This window comes from Glycine soja, chromosome 6, assembly GCF_004193775.1.
Source record: "Glycine soja cultivar W05 chromosome 6, ASM419377v2, whole genome shotgun sequence".
Classification (NCBI taxonomy): Eukaryota; Viridiplantae; Streptophyta; class Magnoliopsida; order Fabales; family Fabaceae; genus Glycine; species Glycine soja.
Window position 1 is genome coordinate 19,473,149 of NC_041007.1, and position 19,781 is coordinate 19,492,929.

At 37.4% G+C, this 19,781-nt stretch overlaps 1 non-coding gene across 1 annotated transcript; it reads right to left on the reverse strand.

The window, feature by feature from the left end:
- Positions 1-422: 422 nt before the first annotated feature.
- LOC114417572 lies at positions 423-529 on the reverse strand. The gene has a single exon (XR_003667833.1). It is a non-coding gene; the product is annotated as a small nucleolar RNA R71 (small nucleolar RNA).
- Between the last annotated feature and the right edge of the window lie 19,252 nt (positions 530-19,781).

A 19,781-nucleotide genomic window follows, 5' to 3' on the forward strand; every position in this document is an offset into this window, starting at 1 on the left:
AGCATTATAATTTTGAACATTCTGATTTTGAATATTCTGAGAACATGGCACACCCTCCACCCCGTGAGAGGACTATAAGGGAATTGGCTGCACTTGATTTCACCTACGAAAGCTTGTGCATCCAATACCCTGATGAGGATGTCCCATATGTTCTTAAAACTAGACTGATCCATTTGCTTCCAAAGTTTCATGGCCTTGTAGGTGAAGACCCACACAAGCATCTGAAAGAATTCCATATTGTCTGCTCCACCATGAAACCACTAGATGTCCAGGAGGATCACATATTTCTGAAGGCCTTTCCTCATTCTTTAGAGGGAGTGGCAAAGGACTGGCTATATTACCTTGCTCCTAGGTCCATCACGAGCTGGGATGACCTCAAGAGAGTATTCTTAGAAAAAATTTTCCCTACTTCCAGGACCACGACCATCAGAAAGGACATTTCAGGCATCAGGCAACTTGATGGAGAAAGCCTATATGAATACTGGGAGAGATTTAAAAAATTATGTGCCAGTTGCCCTCACCACCAGATTTCAGAGCAGCTTCTTCTCCAATATTTTTATGAAAGACTCAGCAACATGGAGAGAAGTATGATAGATGCTGCCAGTGGTGGAGCCCTTGGAGACATGACCCCTGCTGAGGCCAGAAATTTAATTGAGAAGATGGCTTCAAACTCCCAACAATTTAGTGTCGGAAGTGATGCTATTGTCATTAGAGGAGTGCATGAAGTAGCCACGAATTCATCAGGTGAGACTAAGAAGCTTGAAGGTAAACTAGATGCCTTGGTTAACCTGGTAACCCAACAGGCCATGAATAAAAAATTTGCACTTGTCGCCAAACTCTGTGGTTTATGCTCCTTTGCCGACCACCACACAGACCTTTGCCCTTCTGTGCAACAATCTGAAGCAATTGAACAGCCTGAAGCTTATGCTGCAAACATCTACAACATACCTCCTCAACCTCAACAGCAAAATCAGCCTCAACAGAATAACTATGACCTCTCCAGCAACAGGTACAATTCTAGATGGAGGAATCATCCCAACCTTAGATGGTCGAATCCTTCACAACAGCAGCAACAACAAAAGCCTTATTTTCAAAATGTTGTTGGCCCAAGCATACCATAAGTTCATCCACTAATCCAGCAACAACAACAATAGCAACAGCCCCAGAAACAGCAAACAATTGAGACCCCTCTGCAACCTTCCCTTGAAGAACTTGTGAGGCAAATGACTATGCAAAACATGCAGTTTCAACAAGAGACCAGAGCCTCCATTTAGAGCTTAACTAATCAGATGAGACAGTTGGCTACACAGTTAAATCAACAACAGTCCCAGAATTCTGATAGATTACCTTCTCAATCTGTCCAGAATCCCAAAAATGTGAGTGTCATTACATTGAGGTCAGGAAAGCAGTGTCAAGGACCTCAACCAGTAGCATCTTCCTCATCCGCCAATGAACCTGCCCAACCTCACTCTACTCCAGAAAAAGATGATGACAAAAATTTAAAGAGTAAGTTACCTAACAATTTCTATGCAGGTGAATCTAAAGAGAAGCATCATACCCCTCTTCCATTTCCCCCAAGAGCAATTTCCAACAAAAAAATGGAAGAGGCAGAGAAGGAGATCTTGGAAACATTTAGGAAAGTAGAGGTAAACATACCTCTGCTGGATGTAATAAAGCAAATTCCAAGATATGCTAAATTCTAGAAGGAGCTGTGCACTAATAAGCGAATGCTTAAAGGAAGTGAAAGAATTAGTATGGGCAAAAATGTCTCCACATTGATTGGTAAATCTGTTCCCCAAATCCCTGAAAAATGTAAAGATCCAGGTACATTCAGCATACCTTGTATTATAGGGAACAATAAGTTTGACAATGTCATGCTAGATTTAGGAGCTTCTGTTAGTGTTATGCCTCTGTCTATTTTTAATTCTCTATCTCTAGGTCTTTTGCAGTCAACTGATGTGGTAATTCATTTAACTAATAGAAGTGTTGCCTATCCTGCTGGTTTCATAGAGGATGTCTTAATTAGAGTTGGTGAGTTGATTTTCCCTGTTGATTTTTATATTTTAAATATGGAGGAGGGATTTTCTAAAGGATCAGTTCCCATCATTCTAGGCATACCTTTTATGAAAATTGCTAGAACTAAGATAGATGTATATGCAGGCACACTATCTATGGAGTTTGGTGATATAACTGTTCATTTTAATATTCTTGATGCTATGAAACACCCATCTAAAGATCTTTCTGCATTTCGTGTTGAAATAATTGACCATATTGTTGATGAATACATGAATGATCTTCATTTTAATCTACATGTCTGTCACTCTTCATGCATTGAATCTGAATTTGTATTTGATCATATGTCTGAATTTGATGCTGAGAGTGAATATGAATTTGATATTGATTACATGTCTGCTGATGTTTTACCTCTTGAGATTGATTTTATAGAGTCAGATAGAACTAAGCATGTTTCAGGAAGTACACATACCTCTGACTTTCTTTATGAGGTACAGGCTGAGAGACCATCTCTTTCTACCACTATCCAGCCATCCACACCAGAATTGAAGCCTCTGCCATCAAATTTAAAATATGCTTATTTGGATGATAGCAAAAGTTTTCCAGTAATTATATTGCCTCCCTTGTTGATGAGCAAGAGGAGAAGCTGTTATCAGTTCTCAAGAAGCATAAGAAAGCTATAGGCTAGACCCTAGCGGACATTCCTGGTATTAGCCCATCCACATGTATGCATCGAATAAATTTAAAAGATGGGGCTAAACTAGTAAGACAGCCACAGAGAAGACTCAACCCGATGATTCTTGATGCAGTGAAGAAGGAGGTAACCAAGCTTTTGCAAGCTGGAATTATTTATCCTATCTCCGACAGCCAATGGGTGAGTCCCGTCCAGGTAGTCCCAAAGAAAACCGGCCTCACCGTGATAAAAAATGAGAAGGATGAGCTAATTCCTACTCGAGTGCAGAACAGTTGGAGAGTATGCATCGACTATAGGAGGCTGAATCAGGTTACCAAAAATGATCATTTTCCACTGCTATTCATTGACCAGATGCTTGAACGCTTGACAGAAGGCTGATTCAAAGTCTAGGTTGATCCGATGGATGCTCTGGCTCCAAGAGTTTGACTTGGAGATCTGTGATAGGAGCGGAGCACAAAATTTAGTTGCTGATCATTTGAGTCGGATCGAACATGTGTCTGATAAGGACTCACACATTCGGGATGATTTCTCGGATGATCATTTATATATATTGTATAGTATTTCTGATTCTCTTTCTACTCCTTGGTTTGCTAACATTGTCAATTATTTAGTTGCTTCTGTTTTTCCTCCCTTAGCATCTAAGGCCCAAAAAGATAAAATTAAAAGTGATGCTAAGTATTTTATTTGGGATGACCCCTACTTGTGGAAATTATGCAGTGATCAGGTCATTAGACGATGCATTCCAGATCATGAAACTGACTCAATCATGCAGTTCTGTTATTCTTCCGCACCGGGACGTCATCTGGGTGTTCAAAGGACAGCTCGCAAAGTGCTTGACTGTGGCTTTTACTGGCCCACCATCTTTAAAGATGCGTGGAAGATTTGTAGCACTTGTGAGCAATGTCAGAGAGCAGGAAGTGCACTTACACGGCGACAACAAATGCCTCAGCAACCTATGCTATTTTGTGAGGTGTTTGATGTCTGGGGTATAGATTTCATGGGCCCTTTTCCTGTATCTTTTGGTTATGTTTACATTCTCCTTGCAGTTGATTATGTTTCAAAATGGGTGGAAGCCAAACCCACTAGAACTAATGATGCTAAGGTTGTTGTAGATTTTGTCAGATCTAATCTGTTTTGTAGGTTTGGAGTACCTAAAGCAATCGTTAGTGATCAAGGAACCCATTTTTGCAACAAATCAATGCATGCCTTCCTTAAAAAGTATGGGGTTGTCCATAGGGTATCCACACCATACTATCCCCAAACCAATGGACAGGCAGAAATTTCTAACAGGGAGATCTAGAGAACTTTAGAGAAGATTATGCAGCCAAGCAGGAAAGATTGGAGTACCAGGCTAGATGATGCTCTTTGGGCACATAGGACTGCCTACAAAGCACCCATAGGAATGTATCCTTATCGGGTTGTCTTTGGAAAGGCATGTCATCTTCCAGTGAAGATTGAGCACAAAGCATGCTGGGCAGTGAAGATCTGCAACTTCTCTATGGATCAAGCTGGTGAGGAAAGAAAGTTGCAATTGAGTGAGTTAGATGAGATCTGCTTAGAAGCCTATGAGAATGCCAAGTTCTACAAAGAAAAGACCAAGAAGTTCCATGATAACATGATAATTAAGAAGGACTTCATGGTTGAGCAAAAAGTGTTATTGTATAATTCGAAGCTTGGACTCATGAGTGGTAAGTTGAGGTCTAAGTGGATTGGTCCTTTTGTTGTTACTAATGTTTTTCCTTATGGTACAATTGAGATCAAAAGCGACTCCACAAACAAGAGCTTCAAGGTCAATGGACACCGACTTAAGCCATTCCTCACAAACCCTTCTTTAGTGGACGTAGTGGTGGAAGAGACTTCCTTACTCCACCCTACTCTTCCTCTACCATGACTTAGGGAGTTTTCCTTTCCTATCTCCTTCTTTACTTTTATTACATTTGTACAGTTCTATTTGATGGTTTAATTGCTTTTAATCTTTTAATTGTGCCACATTGAGGACAATGTGTTGTTTAAGTATGGGGGGGGGGAGTGTGTTCTTTGGTTTTGATTTTGTTAGTTGTGTTAAATTAGTTTAATTTTGTTAGTTTTGTTGGGTTTTAGTTTAATTTTGTTAGTTTTGTTGTGTTAAATTTGCATGTTTGTCTTTGAATTATAGGATATGTTCAAGTAATGGGTAATTGTTCTGAAAATAAAAGTCTCTTGACATTTTGTGACTTGAAATCCTTGTTTTTCCTTTACATGTCATGATAGTTTTGAAAGCTCAATTTGAAAGTGATAAGTTTACCTTTGTGAGAATTCAAGCCATCCATCATCATAATCTTTTGGTGTGTTTTGCCCCATTGATTGCTTGCACAATAGCCTTGGCTTGATTCTTGTTGATACTTCCTAATTCACATGCATATTTGGAAATGATTTAGGCAATTTCCTTCTTATAAGCTTCTAGCCAAATGGACTTACCTTGAATTAATTCCTTTGATAGCCCCTTTGAGCCTATTTCCCCCTTTCTTTGTTTTGAAGCTCATTACAAGCCTTAAGTGAAAAACCATGATATCACCTTACCCTTAAGGAATTTTGGAGCTTTGGAATTGTTTTGGGAATAAGCTGGGAATAAGTGTGGGGGGATATGTTTCATTAGAAGATATGATTTTTGGCCATGCTTAATGTTTTATTTTGGCCATGCTTGATGTATATATATATTGCCTAGTTCTTTCTTTAATCTTCAATTTTGTACTGTTCAATAAAAATAAATAAAAAATGAAAAATGAAAAAAAAAAATCAGTTGCTGCAAATTCTGCAATTTCGTACTCTTCAAAAAAAAAAAAAAAAAGAAGAAGAAGAAGAAGAAAAGAAGTGAAGTTGAATAAATAAAGTCTTGAAATGAGAACTTGATTTGGGAGCCTTGATTGATTTTGTTGATATTAGAGGGTTTGGGTTTACTACTTGTGCTTAATTTCCACTTATTCCCCATTGCTCCTCTATTCCTTTGGGATTTAGCTACTTATTCCATATTTTTTTCCTACCTTGTCCTTGGCCCCATTACAACCTTTAAAGACCTTTTGATCCTCATATGCATGTGTTGTCAAATTGTTTGTCAATTTTAGAATTTTGTCAAGTCTATGTGGTGTTTTGTTTTCATGGGTGCTTCGAGAGTAAATAGTAGCCTAGACGCTTGAGAGATAGAGTGTATATCTTGTGAGGCTTAATCATTTTTCATTATTGAGCTGATTAACTATTTTGCCATGATTGGATTGCTTGGATGATTTTCACGAATGTCTTGACTCTTTGGATCTCTTCATGTTAGATGTTACCCATTATCTTATCTAGATTTGAATATAATTTATTTATGGGCTTGGATTTAAAAGAGATTTGTAAGCTTTGGGGCTGAAAAACTATATAACAACACCAAGGTTCTAGTTTAGCTCTCTTTCTCTCTCTCCTCTCTCTCTTCTATTTTTCGTTTTTAGTTTTAGTCTCTCTTCTCTTTCTCTTTTATTTTCGTTTTTTACAATTCCAGTTCAGACTTTTAGTTTTATCAATAAAATTTCGTTCTCTATTTGATTAATGGAAGGCTAAGTCCGCAGCGTTGTTTTCTCTTGAGGATCAAGCACAGTTCTCTTTGAGGTTCTATAATTACTGTTAAATTCTATTCAGTTTTTTCTCTTCACTAATTACTCTGAATTTGTTGCTATTAATTCATGCATGCTTAGTGCTTGATTAATTGTCTCTGCGCTTAATTTACGTTCATGCTTAATGATCGTTTATGAGTAATTGGTGTGTGTGATGCTTAATCACATAATGAATGCTTTATGTTAAATTTCGCTTAGTAATTTAATTTAGGGTTGGATTAAGTGGTTAAACTGATAAAGGATAAATTCTTGCAACCTAGGATAAGAGACTTGCTTGTGAATCAAGGGGAAACAACATATTTTAATTCTGATAATTTCTAATTCAATTTTACTCGCTGTTTAATTTACAAAAGCACACAACCCCCCCTCCCCCAATTTGTTACTATTTCCTACTATCTGTTATGAACATTTGGTGTATCATTGCTCGTTGGGAAACGATCTAGAATCACTTCCTAGTTACTACATTTTAATATTTATTTGATTCGGGTACGGCCTCGATCACACATTTTAAAGCTTACAAGGTGTCTCTACATATAACACAAGTTTTACAAACCAAGCGATGTGAGACAAAGGAACTAAGACCACAGAACTCTAACAATTCTCCCACTTGGGGTCTAAGTTCCAAACTCTAGCAGCTCCTTGTAAGCATTGAGTTCATCGACTCTTTACCTAGTGTAGCGCCTTCATCTTTAATTATCCTCGAAGGCTGACTGACGCAATGCAAAGCCTTAGCTTGTCAGTTGTAACAACTTTAGTCAACATATCTGTTGGATTCTCTGATCCTAAGATCTTCAGCAAGATAAGTCTCCATCATTTATCAACTCCTTGATAAAATGGTATCTTAATTGAATATGCTTGCATTTAGAATGGAAGACTAGATTCTTAGCAAGCCTTATAGCACTTTGACTGTCACTGAACATTGAAGCATTATCTTGTTCTTTCCCTGATTCATTGAGAAATTTCTTTAGCCAAATCATCTCCTTAGCTGCTTCTGAGATAACTATGTACTCGGCTTCCGTGGTTGAGAGGGCAACTCTATGTTGAAGTTTAGACTTCCAATTCACAGCAATACCTCCCAAAATAAAAATGTAGCCTGTGGTGCTTTTCTTGGTATCAGAATCTCTTCCCAAGTCTGCATCTGAAAATCCCTGTAAAGTGAGATTACTTTTTCTGAAGCACAAACACATCCCTGAAGTACCCTTCAGATATCTGAGTATCCATTTTACGCCTTCCCAATGCTCTTTTGCTGGATTTGATAGGAACCTACTGAAAACTTCCACTGCATGTGCTATGTCAGGTCTGGTACACACCATAGCATACATCAAACTCCCGACTGCTGATGCATATGGTACTCTTGACATGTAACATTTTTCTTCATTTGTCTGCAAGGATTGCTTCTTTGAAAACTTCAAACGAGATCCCAAAAGGGTATTCTTGGTGTTAGAATCTTCAAGGTAAAACCTGTCAAGCAACTTGTGTATATATTTCTCTTGAGACAGCTTCAAAATTCCTTTTGATCTGTTTCTAAGAATTCTCATACCAAGGATTTGTTTAGCTAGACCAAGATCCTTCATTTCAAGGTTTTCTTTCAATTGCTGCTTCAACCTATTAATTTTTGCCATACTAGATCCTGCAATCATCATGTCATCAACATACATGGCAAGGATAACATTGCTGTTAGTATATTTCTTAACGTAGCAGCAATGGTCCATGTCACATCTGTTGAATCCCGAGTTGCTCATAAACTCATTAAACTTCTTGTACCACTGCCTCAGTGCTTGTTTCAAGCCATATAAACTTTTATGAAGCTTGCACACAAGATTCGCCTTGCCTGACACTTCAAAACCTTCTGGTTGGGTCATATAGATGTCTTCCTCTAATTCCCCATGCAAGAATGCAATTTTAACATCTAACTGCTCCAAGTGAAGATTCTCTGCAGCTACAATACTCATAATAACTCTGATGGTAGTCATCTTTACAACTGGAGAGAAGATCTCTGTGAAATCAATTCGTTGTTTCTGCTGACAAGTCTTGCCTTGTATCTTCTTTTACCGTCAGATTCTTCCTTTAGCCTATAGACCCACTTATTCTGTAAAGCTTTCTTTCCTTCTGGAAATTTAATTAAAGACGACGTCTTATTCTTCTGAAGGGATGCCATCTCATCTTTCATTGCTAGCTCCCACTCAATAGAGTCATTCCCCTGCGTAGCCTTACTGAAACATTTTGGCTCACCAGCATCAGTTAACAACAAATAATGCAATGAAAAGGAATACCTATCTGGTGGTACTGAAATTCTACTAGATCTTCTTGGAGGAGTTGATGGTTCTAGTTCTGACTCAACCTCTACGCTTGTACTTTGGTTTCTATTGGCTACATCACTTTTTGAAATTTCTTCAAGTGTTGCTTTCTCAGAAATTTCTGACAATTTACCTACACATGTAGATTCTACAGAAAATTTGTCCTTATAAAATAAGTTCTCATTAAAAGTGACATTCCTGCTTCTGATAACTTTCTTGTTTTGGTCTTCCCAAAACCTGTAGCCATACATGTCATATCCATAACCAATAAAATAACACTTCCTCGCCTTTGGATCCAACTTATCTCTACTATTAGAGTCTGTCAGTATATATGAAACACAACCAAAAATTCTCAAATGTGAAAGTTTTACCTCCTTTCCAGACCATACTTCTTCGGGCAGCTAATAGGTCAAAGGAACTAATGGTCCTCTATTGATGAGATATGCTGCTGTGTTTATTGCTTATGCCTAGAATGCTTTAGGCAAGGCAGATTGGATCCGCATACACCTCGCTCTCTCGTTCAAGGTTCGATTCATCTTTTCTGCAACACCATTTTGCTCAGGTGTTCCTGGTATTGTCTTAATCATTCTGATCCCATGTTCTGAACAGAAGTCTTTAAACTCCTGACTATCATACTTCCCGCCATTGTTAGATTTCAGACTTTTAACCTTTAGACCTATCTAATTTTCAACTTCTATTTTCCACCTTTTAAACACAAAAAACACATCAGATTTATTTTTAAGAAAATAAACCCATACCTTTCTAGTAGAGTCATCGATAAAGGTGACATAATAGCGTGAGTTTCCAACAAATTTCACTAGGGCTGGTCCCCAAACATTTGTGTGCACCAATTCTAGCTTTTCAACTTTAGGAGTCTTCCCTGCCCTTGAGAAGCTAACCTTTTTCTGCTTTCCAAAGATATAGTGTTCACAAACACCAACATCAACACGCTTCAGGCTTGATAGCTTACCCTTTGCCGCCATAAACTTCATTCCTTTTCCACTCATGTGTCCAAGTCTTTGATGCCATAGGGTTGAATTATTGACAACCTCTGTAACTGCTACCATATCCTCATATGCAATCATGTAAAGAGATCCTCGCTTCTTTCCACGAGCCACAACGAGATTTCCTTTTGTTACCTTCCAAGCTTCATCTCCAAAAGTGGTGTAATGCCCCTCATCATCCAACTGCCCTATAAATATTAAATTTCTCTTTAAGGCAGGAATATGTTTGACATTGTGCAATGTCCATAGGGATCCACTGGAGGTCTTGATGTCAATATCACCTCTTTCACAAGTCAATAGATTTTCCATCTGCAATGTAAACTTTCCCAAACTTTCCAGAAATATAGTTAGACAATAAATATTTAGAGGGAGTGGTGTGGAATGACGCACCTAAGTCCATAATCCATGAATCAACATGACTATCCAAGCTGCAAATTAATGCATCATCAAATTCATACGTTGCTGCATTTGCGGATTCATCATCATCGTGCTTCTTGTTTTTGTGAGTCTTGTTCTTCTTTGGTGGCTTGCACTGACTGGTAAAGTGACCTCTCTTATCACAATTCCAGCAGATAATGTCACTTCGAAATTTTGTCTGACCTTTCCCCCTTGACTTTGATCTACCTCGACCATTCTTACCCTTCTGGGTTGTCTTTCCTCTGCCTTCAGTATTCAATGCTGAATTGGAAACATGACTAGAACATTCTCCTGAATCTCTCTTGCGAACATCTTCGCTTAAGATCAAGTCACGGATGTCACTAAGCTTTAATGTGTTCTCCCTTGTAGAACTACTAACTGCAGTAACAGTTGCAGCCCAACTATCTGGTAGTGATGACAATAGAGTCAATGTCTTTACCTCATCCTCAAATTTAATCTGCACTGACTCTAACTGGGCAAGAATAGTATTAAATTCATTAATATGATCAGTTACAGAGATACCTTCTCCCATCTTGAGGTTGAACAACCGACGCATCAAGTATACTTTGTTGGCTGCTGACGGCTTCTCGTACATATCTAATAACGCCTTCATTAAGCCTGCAGTAGTCTTCTCGTTTACGATGTTGAACGCAATGTTCTTGGCTAGTGTCAATCTGATCACGCCAAGAGCTTGTTGATCTAGCAAGTTCCATTCTTCTTGCTTCATGTCGTCTGACTTATCCCCTGATAAGGGTTGATACAACTTCTTTTGGTATAGATAATCCTTTATCTGCATCTTCCAAAAGCTGAAATCTTTGCCATCGAACTTCTCGATCTTCACCTTCCCCTTTTCTAATGTCATTGCTCCCACTACCTCCTCTAAACTAAGAAGACTCCCACTAATTCCCCTAAACTAAGGAAAACACGTGTAGTAACCAAAAGCTCTTGATATCAGTTGTTAGTATAGAGCAATAAGAAGAAGAGAAAGGAATAAGGAGAAAAGAGAGAAGACACAAAGTTTTAACGTGGTTCAACACACAATGTATGTACCTACGTCCACGGCTACACTAAGAGAACTTTTTATTACTTGAAATTTTTTGCACACATTTGAAGCTTACAAGGTGTCTCTATATATAACACTAGTGAGACACAAGTTTTACAAACCAAGCAATGTGGGACAAAAAAACTAAGACCACAAAACTCTAACATTATGCAACGAACAAAACCAGATGACAACATTTTCCTTAGGCAAAATGACGACCATTTGCCAATGTGCACTATAGTGGAGAATAATATAAGTTATTATACTATTATACATTAATTAAATTCATTTGTTCAGTTTAACTTACCCATTCAAGTAGGCTCCTAGGTACACATCCTTTTTTGAATTCTGCATCCAGTTCTTAATATAACTTTCTGATTCAAATTGTGATTGCCCAGATCTTTGTATGGATTGTGGCTTGAGGAATCCATACACACCAGCATTCCCCGCTCGCATACTTGTCTCAATCATATGCCTATTGTTGTTAAAATAGAGTAAATTATGTATGAATTTAAAACAATAAGTTAGGTAGTAAACAATAATGTAAACTAACGTATAGAATACACAACTGTATAACAGAAATGCTAAAACATTGACCACCGTGTGTTATTTCAGATAGATCTTCATGCTTTATATACAAGGGGAAGTTGTCATTAAACACCCCAAACACGGTAGCATCCCACAAAACCTACAGCGACTTAAGAAAAAGCTATGGGATGGTCAATGTCATCAAATATAGGGGATCATTGACATCATGATCCGGCCTATGCAGGTTTCCCTGGTCCCACAACTCATTGTTTATACAACACAGTCAATTAACATAATTTAATCACAGTGAACACTTTAATTGAAAAAAAATCATTTAATGATAGTGAAATACTTGTTCTGATAAACGCTTGACAAGATGTGTCGGCCAAGCAAGGAAGATGTTAAGTGTTTGCCCCACTAACTTAACCTCTTCAGTGGGTACAGGAATGTGAGCATATGCATTTGTAACTTTCTTAACACCAACCTTGACTTGATCATGGCACAGAGGAATGTTGTGAACGATTGTGATAAAGTCTTCCTATGGAAACTAGGCCGGGAGGATTTTCTTCGACGTACAACCCGCATTTGTCTGAGTTACCCGTGTCTGGATTGTTCCCTGAGGGATCAACACAACTCTCCTTTGTGCTAACACGAGCAGTTGAAGGACCAACCTCAGGCTTAGGAGGCATTGTGAGTCCCTCTGATTGCATCTGCGATTGAAACTGGGACTGCATCTGGCTAAAGGATAACATTAGTTGTTAAGTCACTTTTTTTGTGATCGACTCCTTCATCTGGTCCCTGATTTTTTGCGTCAGCTACTCCAGGGTTTTTTTGGAGCCATGGACAAAGACGTGCGGGAGGTACTTGGAGCCGGTCCAAAGTATTGCTTGATCATGACACCGACTCCAGCAGCACACACATGACCAAGGTGTTTTGGTCGCCCAATGGCAACAGTCAGTACATCCTTATGTCTATGGGCGACAAAGGAACCCTGTGAGGCCTGCTCCTCCAACGAATTCTGTAAGGAACACATTTATTGGTTTATTCAATCACACAATAAACATAAATAATTACAATTAACAATTGAAAGTGACTTACAATCTTGTCAGCAATTTCCTTTGTTGCCTCAGACGTCATTTGCTTAGTTTTCTTGGTGCGGGCCATCTTCTACTTCACGTGTCGCCTGATGGGAGATGAAGGATCAATCATAGTGTCAGTGCTTCCCGATTGAGCAACTTTCTCCAATTGTTTCTTTTTCTTTTCCTCCATCAACTTGTTTTCTAGATATTCATAACCCCCACGAGACAACACTTGAGGGGCAGTGTTTTGTTTCTGGATGACCTGTGCCTTTTTTTGCACATCCTGTAAAAATTAAACATTATTGAAAGTTATCATTACAATGTATAATGGTAAGTGAATTTAAAGTTTAAAACAATGAAAATCACAAAGTTACCTCCCACGAAGGGTCTCTGCGGCTCTGACAAAAATGGGTCCACTTCTCCTTGCTGATGTCATACTTTTTGCATACAGTGTCCTTGACACTGTCCTTGTCAGCTGCAAGTGCCAATTTTGACTTCAAATTAGACTTAAACTATCTTTACCACTCCTCCACAGTCTGGAGTATTTTCTTTTTTGTCCTTAGATCAGATGCTTCAGGGATATCAAATTCAGCCTGACAAACGAAAAATTACATTTTATTGTTACTAAATTAGAACTTTTTTGTTAATCAACAAAATGCAAAATTTAACTAAAATACATGAATATCCTCCCATATCAAATCCTTCTGAGCAGCAGAGACTTATTTCCAATTCTCGTATGTCACTTCCACCTTATCACGAGCGATGATCCCCAAATATGTTCTTAACTTCTTTCTGTGTGGACTGTCCGCTTTCTCGGTAGTAGGATTCACATGGACCAGGGGTCTCTTTGCCCCAACTGGTTTGGTCACCAATGATCTTAGGCGTGTGACTTTTCTTGTCCGCTTCAAGGTAGACGGTGAGTGCGATGCTGCACCAGTAGGAGGAGGAGGAGAAGAGCTGGGTGGTGTAGCCATTTTCCTGTAAACAAAAAAACATTAATTTAGGATGTTATCAACAAAACTCAATAACTTATGTAATTCAATGGACTAAAATTAAGTACATAATAAAAAAATTACATTAGCCGATGTTAATTAATTCTCCTTCATCATGATCATTATGATTAGCATGAACGTCATTAGCTTCTTCTTCTTCTTCGACGATGTTAGGCAACATTTGTATGGACAAAGGACTAATATAAGTATCAATGTACGAATCATCATCTTCAACATTAACACCTATTTTTTCCCGTGTAGAACCACTGACCACCTTTCATCACAAGGGTCTTGAACATAGAATACCTGTTTAGCTTGTTTTGCCATGATGAATGGGTATCCTGGTAAGCGAGTTTCTTAAGATCTACCAATGTAAATCCCACATCATTGGTCTGTACACTGATATTGCTATCAACCCACTTACATTTGAAAACACAGACAGTGAATTTCACATAGTTAAGCTCCCAGATTTCTTCAACGAAACCAAAGTAAGGGATGAAAGCTACACAAGAATTGTCATCATGTACACTAGCTAAGTGTTGAGATTCAACCCTTAGGGTAACCCTAATGTTTTGCATTGTACTTTTCTCGTCTTGTGCTTTTGTATAGAAGGAATACTTGTTTATATCGTATCCTTGCCAAGTTATAACATTTCTTTTAGGCCCATCTGCTAGCTTTCTTAACGTTTCACAAGCATTATCATCAGCAAAGATTGTATCATTAAGCCAATTTAGGAAAGTCTTGTTATGCTATTTCAAGACCTTGTTCTTCGACATTTTTGGATTACTTTCCTTCACTAAACCTTCATGGCGAAGTATGTTTGGCAAAACTTCATTACTGTTATTCAATACATACAAATGTGCTTGTTGCAACTCTTCTACACTTGGAGTGATAACATGCAGTCCTCTTGAACCCTTTCCTTCCACTCTTTCATCATGCTAAGACTCGGGAAGCCCACTAGGTTTTGTTTTTTCAATGTATTTTGAACAAAATTCAATGGCTTCTTCTGCAATGTACCTTTCCATAATAGATGCTTCCAGATGGTATAAATTCTTTGTATACCCTTTTAAGATCTTCATGTATCGCTTAATTGGGTACATCCACCGTAAATAAACAGGACCACAACATTTGATTTCTCTGACCAGATGAATAATTAAGTGAACCATGATGTCAAAGAAAGCAGGAGGAAAATACATCTCTATCTCACACAATATAATAACAGCCTCATTTTCCAACTCATCTAACTTGACAGGATCAAGGACTTTGCTACATATGGCATTGTAGAATAAACACAATCGAGTTATGGCAAGCCTAACTTTGTTAGGCAAAATGTCTCATATGGTCACGACTAACAATTGTTGCATCAAGACATGACAATCATGAGACTTTAAGCCTACCAACTTAAGATCTTTCAACAGCACAAGACTCTTAATATTTGAAGAGTATCCTTGTGGGACTTTGACCCAGTGTAGACTGACAAAAACTGATCTTCTCCTTTCTGGACAAAGTATGACAAGCTGGAGGCAAGTATATTTTTTTACCATCAAACCTTGGATGTAATTGCGATCGTATACCCATCTCAGCTAGATCTTGACGAGTATTCAAACCATATTTCGTCTTGCCTTGGATGTTAAAGAGCGTTCTAATGACACTATCACATACATTTTTCTCCATATGCATAACATCAATACAATGTCTAACATCTAGATCAGACCAGTACGAAAGATCAAACAAAATCCACATTTTCTTCCATATGCAAGTCTTACTTTTTTCCTTCTTTTGGATCTTTCCAAATATAGTATTCAGGTGTTGAACCCGCTAGAAGACTTGGTCACCAGTTAACGGTATCAGCGTAGTTTCATCCTTTTGACTTCCATTAAATGCTTTTTTCAATCGCCAGTAAGGGTGATGAGGTTTCAAAAAACATCGATGCCTAGTGTAGATTATTTTTCTACCTTGTTTTAGTTGTATGTAGCTTGTGTCTTCTTCATAGATGGGGCATGCACGATGACCCTTAACACGTAACCGCTCAAATTCCCATATGCTAAAAATTCGTTAATGGTACAAAAAAGCATTGCACGCAAATGAAAAGTCTCATTTCAAAACCCATTAAACACTAAAATCCCCTCGTCCCATAACTTTGTCAAGTCTTCAATCAAGGGATTAAGATAAACATCGATGTCATTTCTTGGTTGTCTTGGGCCCGATATCATCATAGACAACATCATATATTTTTGCTTCATGCACAACCAAGGAGGCAAATTGTAAATTACTAGCAAAATTGGCCACAAATTGTGTTGAGTGCTTAAACTGCCATATGGATTCATTGCATCAGTGGCTAGTCCAAGCCTAAGATTTCTTGTCTCTTTGTCAAAATCCGAATACAAACGATCAATCTTCTTCCACTGGGAGGAATCAACCGGATGATGAAGCATTCCATCACAGTTTCTCCCATTTGCATGCCATGTAAGGTCTTTTGCATCGTCTCCATTAGCAAATAGACGCTTAAACCTTGGAATGATGGGAAGGTACCACAACACCTTCACTGGGGGGGGGTACTTGTTTGAGCTTTTGTCACTACTACACTCGTCATCATCCTTCACTTTGTACCGTGATACCCCACACCTAGGGCATTTGGGCATTTCTTGAAATTCATCTGTACAATATGCAATCATTCAGACAAGCATGAATCTTCTGATACTCCATACCCATCGGACACAGTATCTTCTTGGCCTGATAGTAACTTTTAGGCAATGTGTTTTCCTCTTGAAGCATATCGTGCACTACTTGAAGCAGTGAACTAAAGCTTTTGTCACTCCACCCATATCTGGCCTTCACATTAACCAGACTTAACACCATCGACAACAGCGTTAAGGAATTCTTGCACCCTGGATACAAAGGCTTCTTTGAATCAGTTTGCAATGTATCATACATAGGGGCATGTACTTGTTGAAAAGACTCTTGTCCAAGGTCACGAATCATATCCTCTAAGCGATCTCCCATTTCTACATCAAATTTTTCAGACTGGGACCCCCTCTGCATGTCTGTCAATTCACCATGCCATATCCACATTGTATAATTCTTCTTAATCCCATCACACAACAGATGCTCCCGTATGTCATCCAATATTTGTCGTCTCTCATTCAAACAATTTATACAAGGACAAAAAAATTTTCCGTCCCTATCTGATCGACTTCTTTTGGAAGCAAATTGCAAGAACTCTTCCTCGCCTTCCTCATATGCATGGCTCATGCGACTTTCATTCATCCAACTTCGATCCATCTAAATAGTGATACTCACAAAGTTATTCGATGCATGAAAATCTCACTTTTTCATTATAGGTGTGACCCTATCCCATTCATGAAGATATTTTTTTATGGTAGCTTCATATGTCAAGGTTAAGTCTATTTTGTTAAATTTGACAAAATTTCGGCAGCATTTCACATTGATCTCCAAGTACACAACATGAAAGAGGTGAGATTAATTCCCCAACAATCAAGTACGTATTTAGAGAACAACTAGAAATGCATTGTATCGAAATTTCATCAAATTCAACAAAATAATCTTAACCTTAACGCAGGAATCTACCATAAACATATGAGTCTCCTAAACTATCCAAATGAACAATTCAAGATTCAATACAACGATTAATGCAAACTATCCAGAAGAATCATTGTATTCAATCTCAAACGGGAATCTAAGGTTCACTCATGATAAACATTAATTATATACAAAACAATAGTCATTAATCACATAAAACAACATAAAATAGGACATGGTTTGCATTCATACCTGTGATAATGCTCACTAACAGTCTACAACAATGAATATCATGACTGACAATGCAAATAACAAAATGATAAGTGTCTCCGAGCTTATGCTGCAACAAACAAGGGTTCAATCTATTATTGCTCAGTTGTGATTAATACTCTACCTATCATGTAACATAAATGTGGGAAAGCATACTATGTCATGCGATTATTTGAAAAAATGAAGATACTAGATGTAGTTTCATGGACTACCCTTATTACAACTTATGTACATAAAGGTGAAGAAGAACATGCATTAGAAGCTTTTAAAAGAATGAGAATAGTATTTTCAAGTGACAATGAACTCTCATTAAGTGATTTTCCTCTTAGGGAAAGGCAAACTCAAAAGGGGGGAAAATGTTCATTTGTGTTCACTTCAAAATTAACAAGTGTGTTCCTTTGATTTTGAAGGGTTGAAAATAAAATTGATACTAAGAAATTGTGTTAATATCCACTGGTTTATATATGAATGATTAAGTTGTAACAGTTACAATGTTATATCTTTTTTTCCCTTTAATTTTGTAGGTTTTTTAGATTTAATAGCTATTAGATACAGTTTAAAACATTTCAATTTTTAAAGTTGAAATTTTCATTGAGATGTGCAGTGTAGTGTAAAGTTTAGAAATGGAGGCATAAATACTTGTCTATAGTATCTGAGGTGAAGGTCTGATAAGATTTTATGGGATTATTGGTTTTACTTAAAGTTGACAATTTTTACATGTTCTTTGTCTATAGGCCAGAGTTTGTCTTGTTTAAGTGAATTTAAATTGATTGTAGATGTTATTAATAGGAAGATACCTTTTTAAGTACATATTTATGACTTAATATACAAGAGATGAAGGTTTGAAACTAGCACACTAGGACCATATTTAAACCCTGTTGTTATGTGAAACCTTAAATCACCTCTAACCATAAGGCCTACTTTTATACATACATTGGGAGTGCCTGTGCCTTCCCCATTGGTTAACAACATTGAGTGTCCACCCCACATTGCCATATATACATATAATCTAATAATAATAATAATAATAATAATAATAATAACAATAATAATAATATATGTATATGTATGTCCTCACCTTCATATGTAACTTGATACTGTCAAAAACAAATCAGCAAGATCAACAACATATCATTTACAATGGTATGTTAAAAAATCTAACATAAAATGAAATTGTCCTAGGATATTGCATACCCACTTGTTTTCATTAGTCAAGTTCCAAAATTTAGATTATATATAGTATGATAATATGATAATAATAGTAATTAAGAGCAGAGATATGGTTTAGAATGAGCAAAGTGGGAAACATGTCTTGCAACGTAGAAGAGGCCAATTGCAGGTACAATGAGAAATAGAATAAGGAAATGTAAAAGGAAGAGGAAAAAGAAGAAACAAGAGTCACCATCGCATGAGTGACATAAGAACAAAAGGGTTTATATATGACTAAAATTTACAGTTTTCTCCTATAGGAACTAAAATTTGGACAACTATAAGAACCAAGTGAACATAGTTTAACCTTTGAAGATTCATAATTTGTACATTCTTAGAGAGGAGGGATGCATGTGCATTATACTCTCCCCATTAGTTAACTCATTCCCTAAGATTAAGTAGTGAACTTGAGTTCACAGTCATTGCATGGCCTTGGATTACAATTGCGTACAATCAGTTATCTTGTGGCTAGTAAACTATTTACAATGGTTTATGATGTTTTTGGAAGGGAGGGGGGACTGGGAGAAAAACATGATAAGCCAATCTTTTCTCTTTGTTTTGTGCCATTAGCTGTCAGGTACAAACTTGTAATGCAAATTCAATTGTATAAACTATTAGAAATGTAATGAAAAGCAAAAAAACCTTCGAGTCAAGAACAAACTCAGTTAGCTATAGGATAAGTTAGTTATGTGGCCTACTAGTTAAATAAACAAAAAGGCTGGAGGAATCACTTAATACTCAATTAAAAGCCTTTAAATCATGGATTCGAGTCAAGAACAAATTTAGTAAATCACTATAAGCCACTAATAATAACACCTATGTCTGGGAGTTACAATCTTACATTGTTTGAATTGTTACAACTATCAAAAGTTAAAGAGAAAATGATTCAAACTTACAGAATCAAAAGTGCCAAATGGAACAACGAACTCGTGAAACCACTGGGCAACTTTTATGTTCATGGCATTACCCTTCCTACTAACTCATGAACCCAAGAACCAGGAGCCAAGACTGTGTCTAAAACCTATGAAACAATGAACTCACAAACCCACTAGAAATGAAAAAGAAAAAAT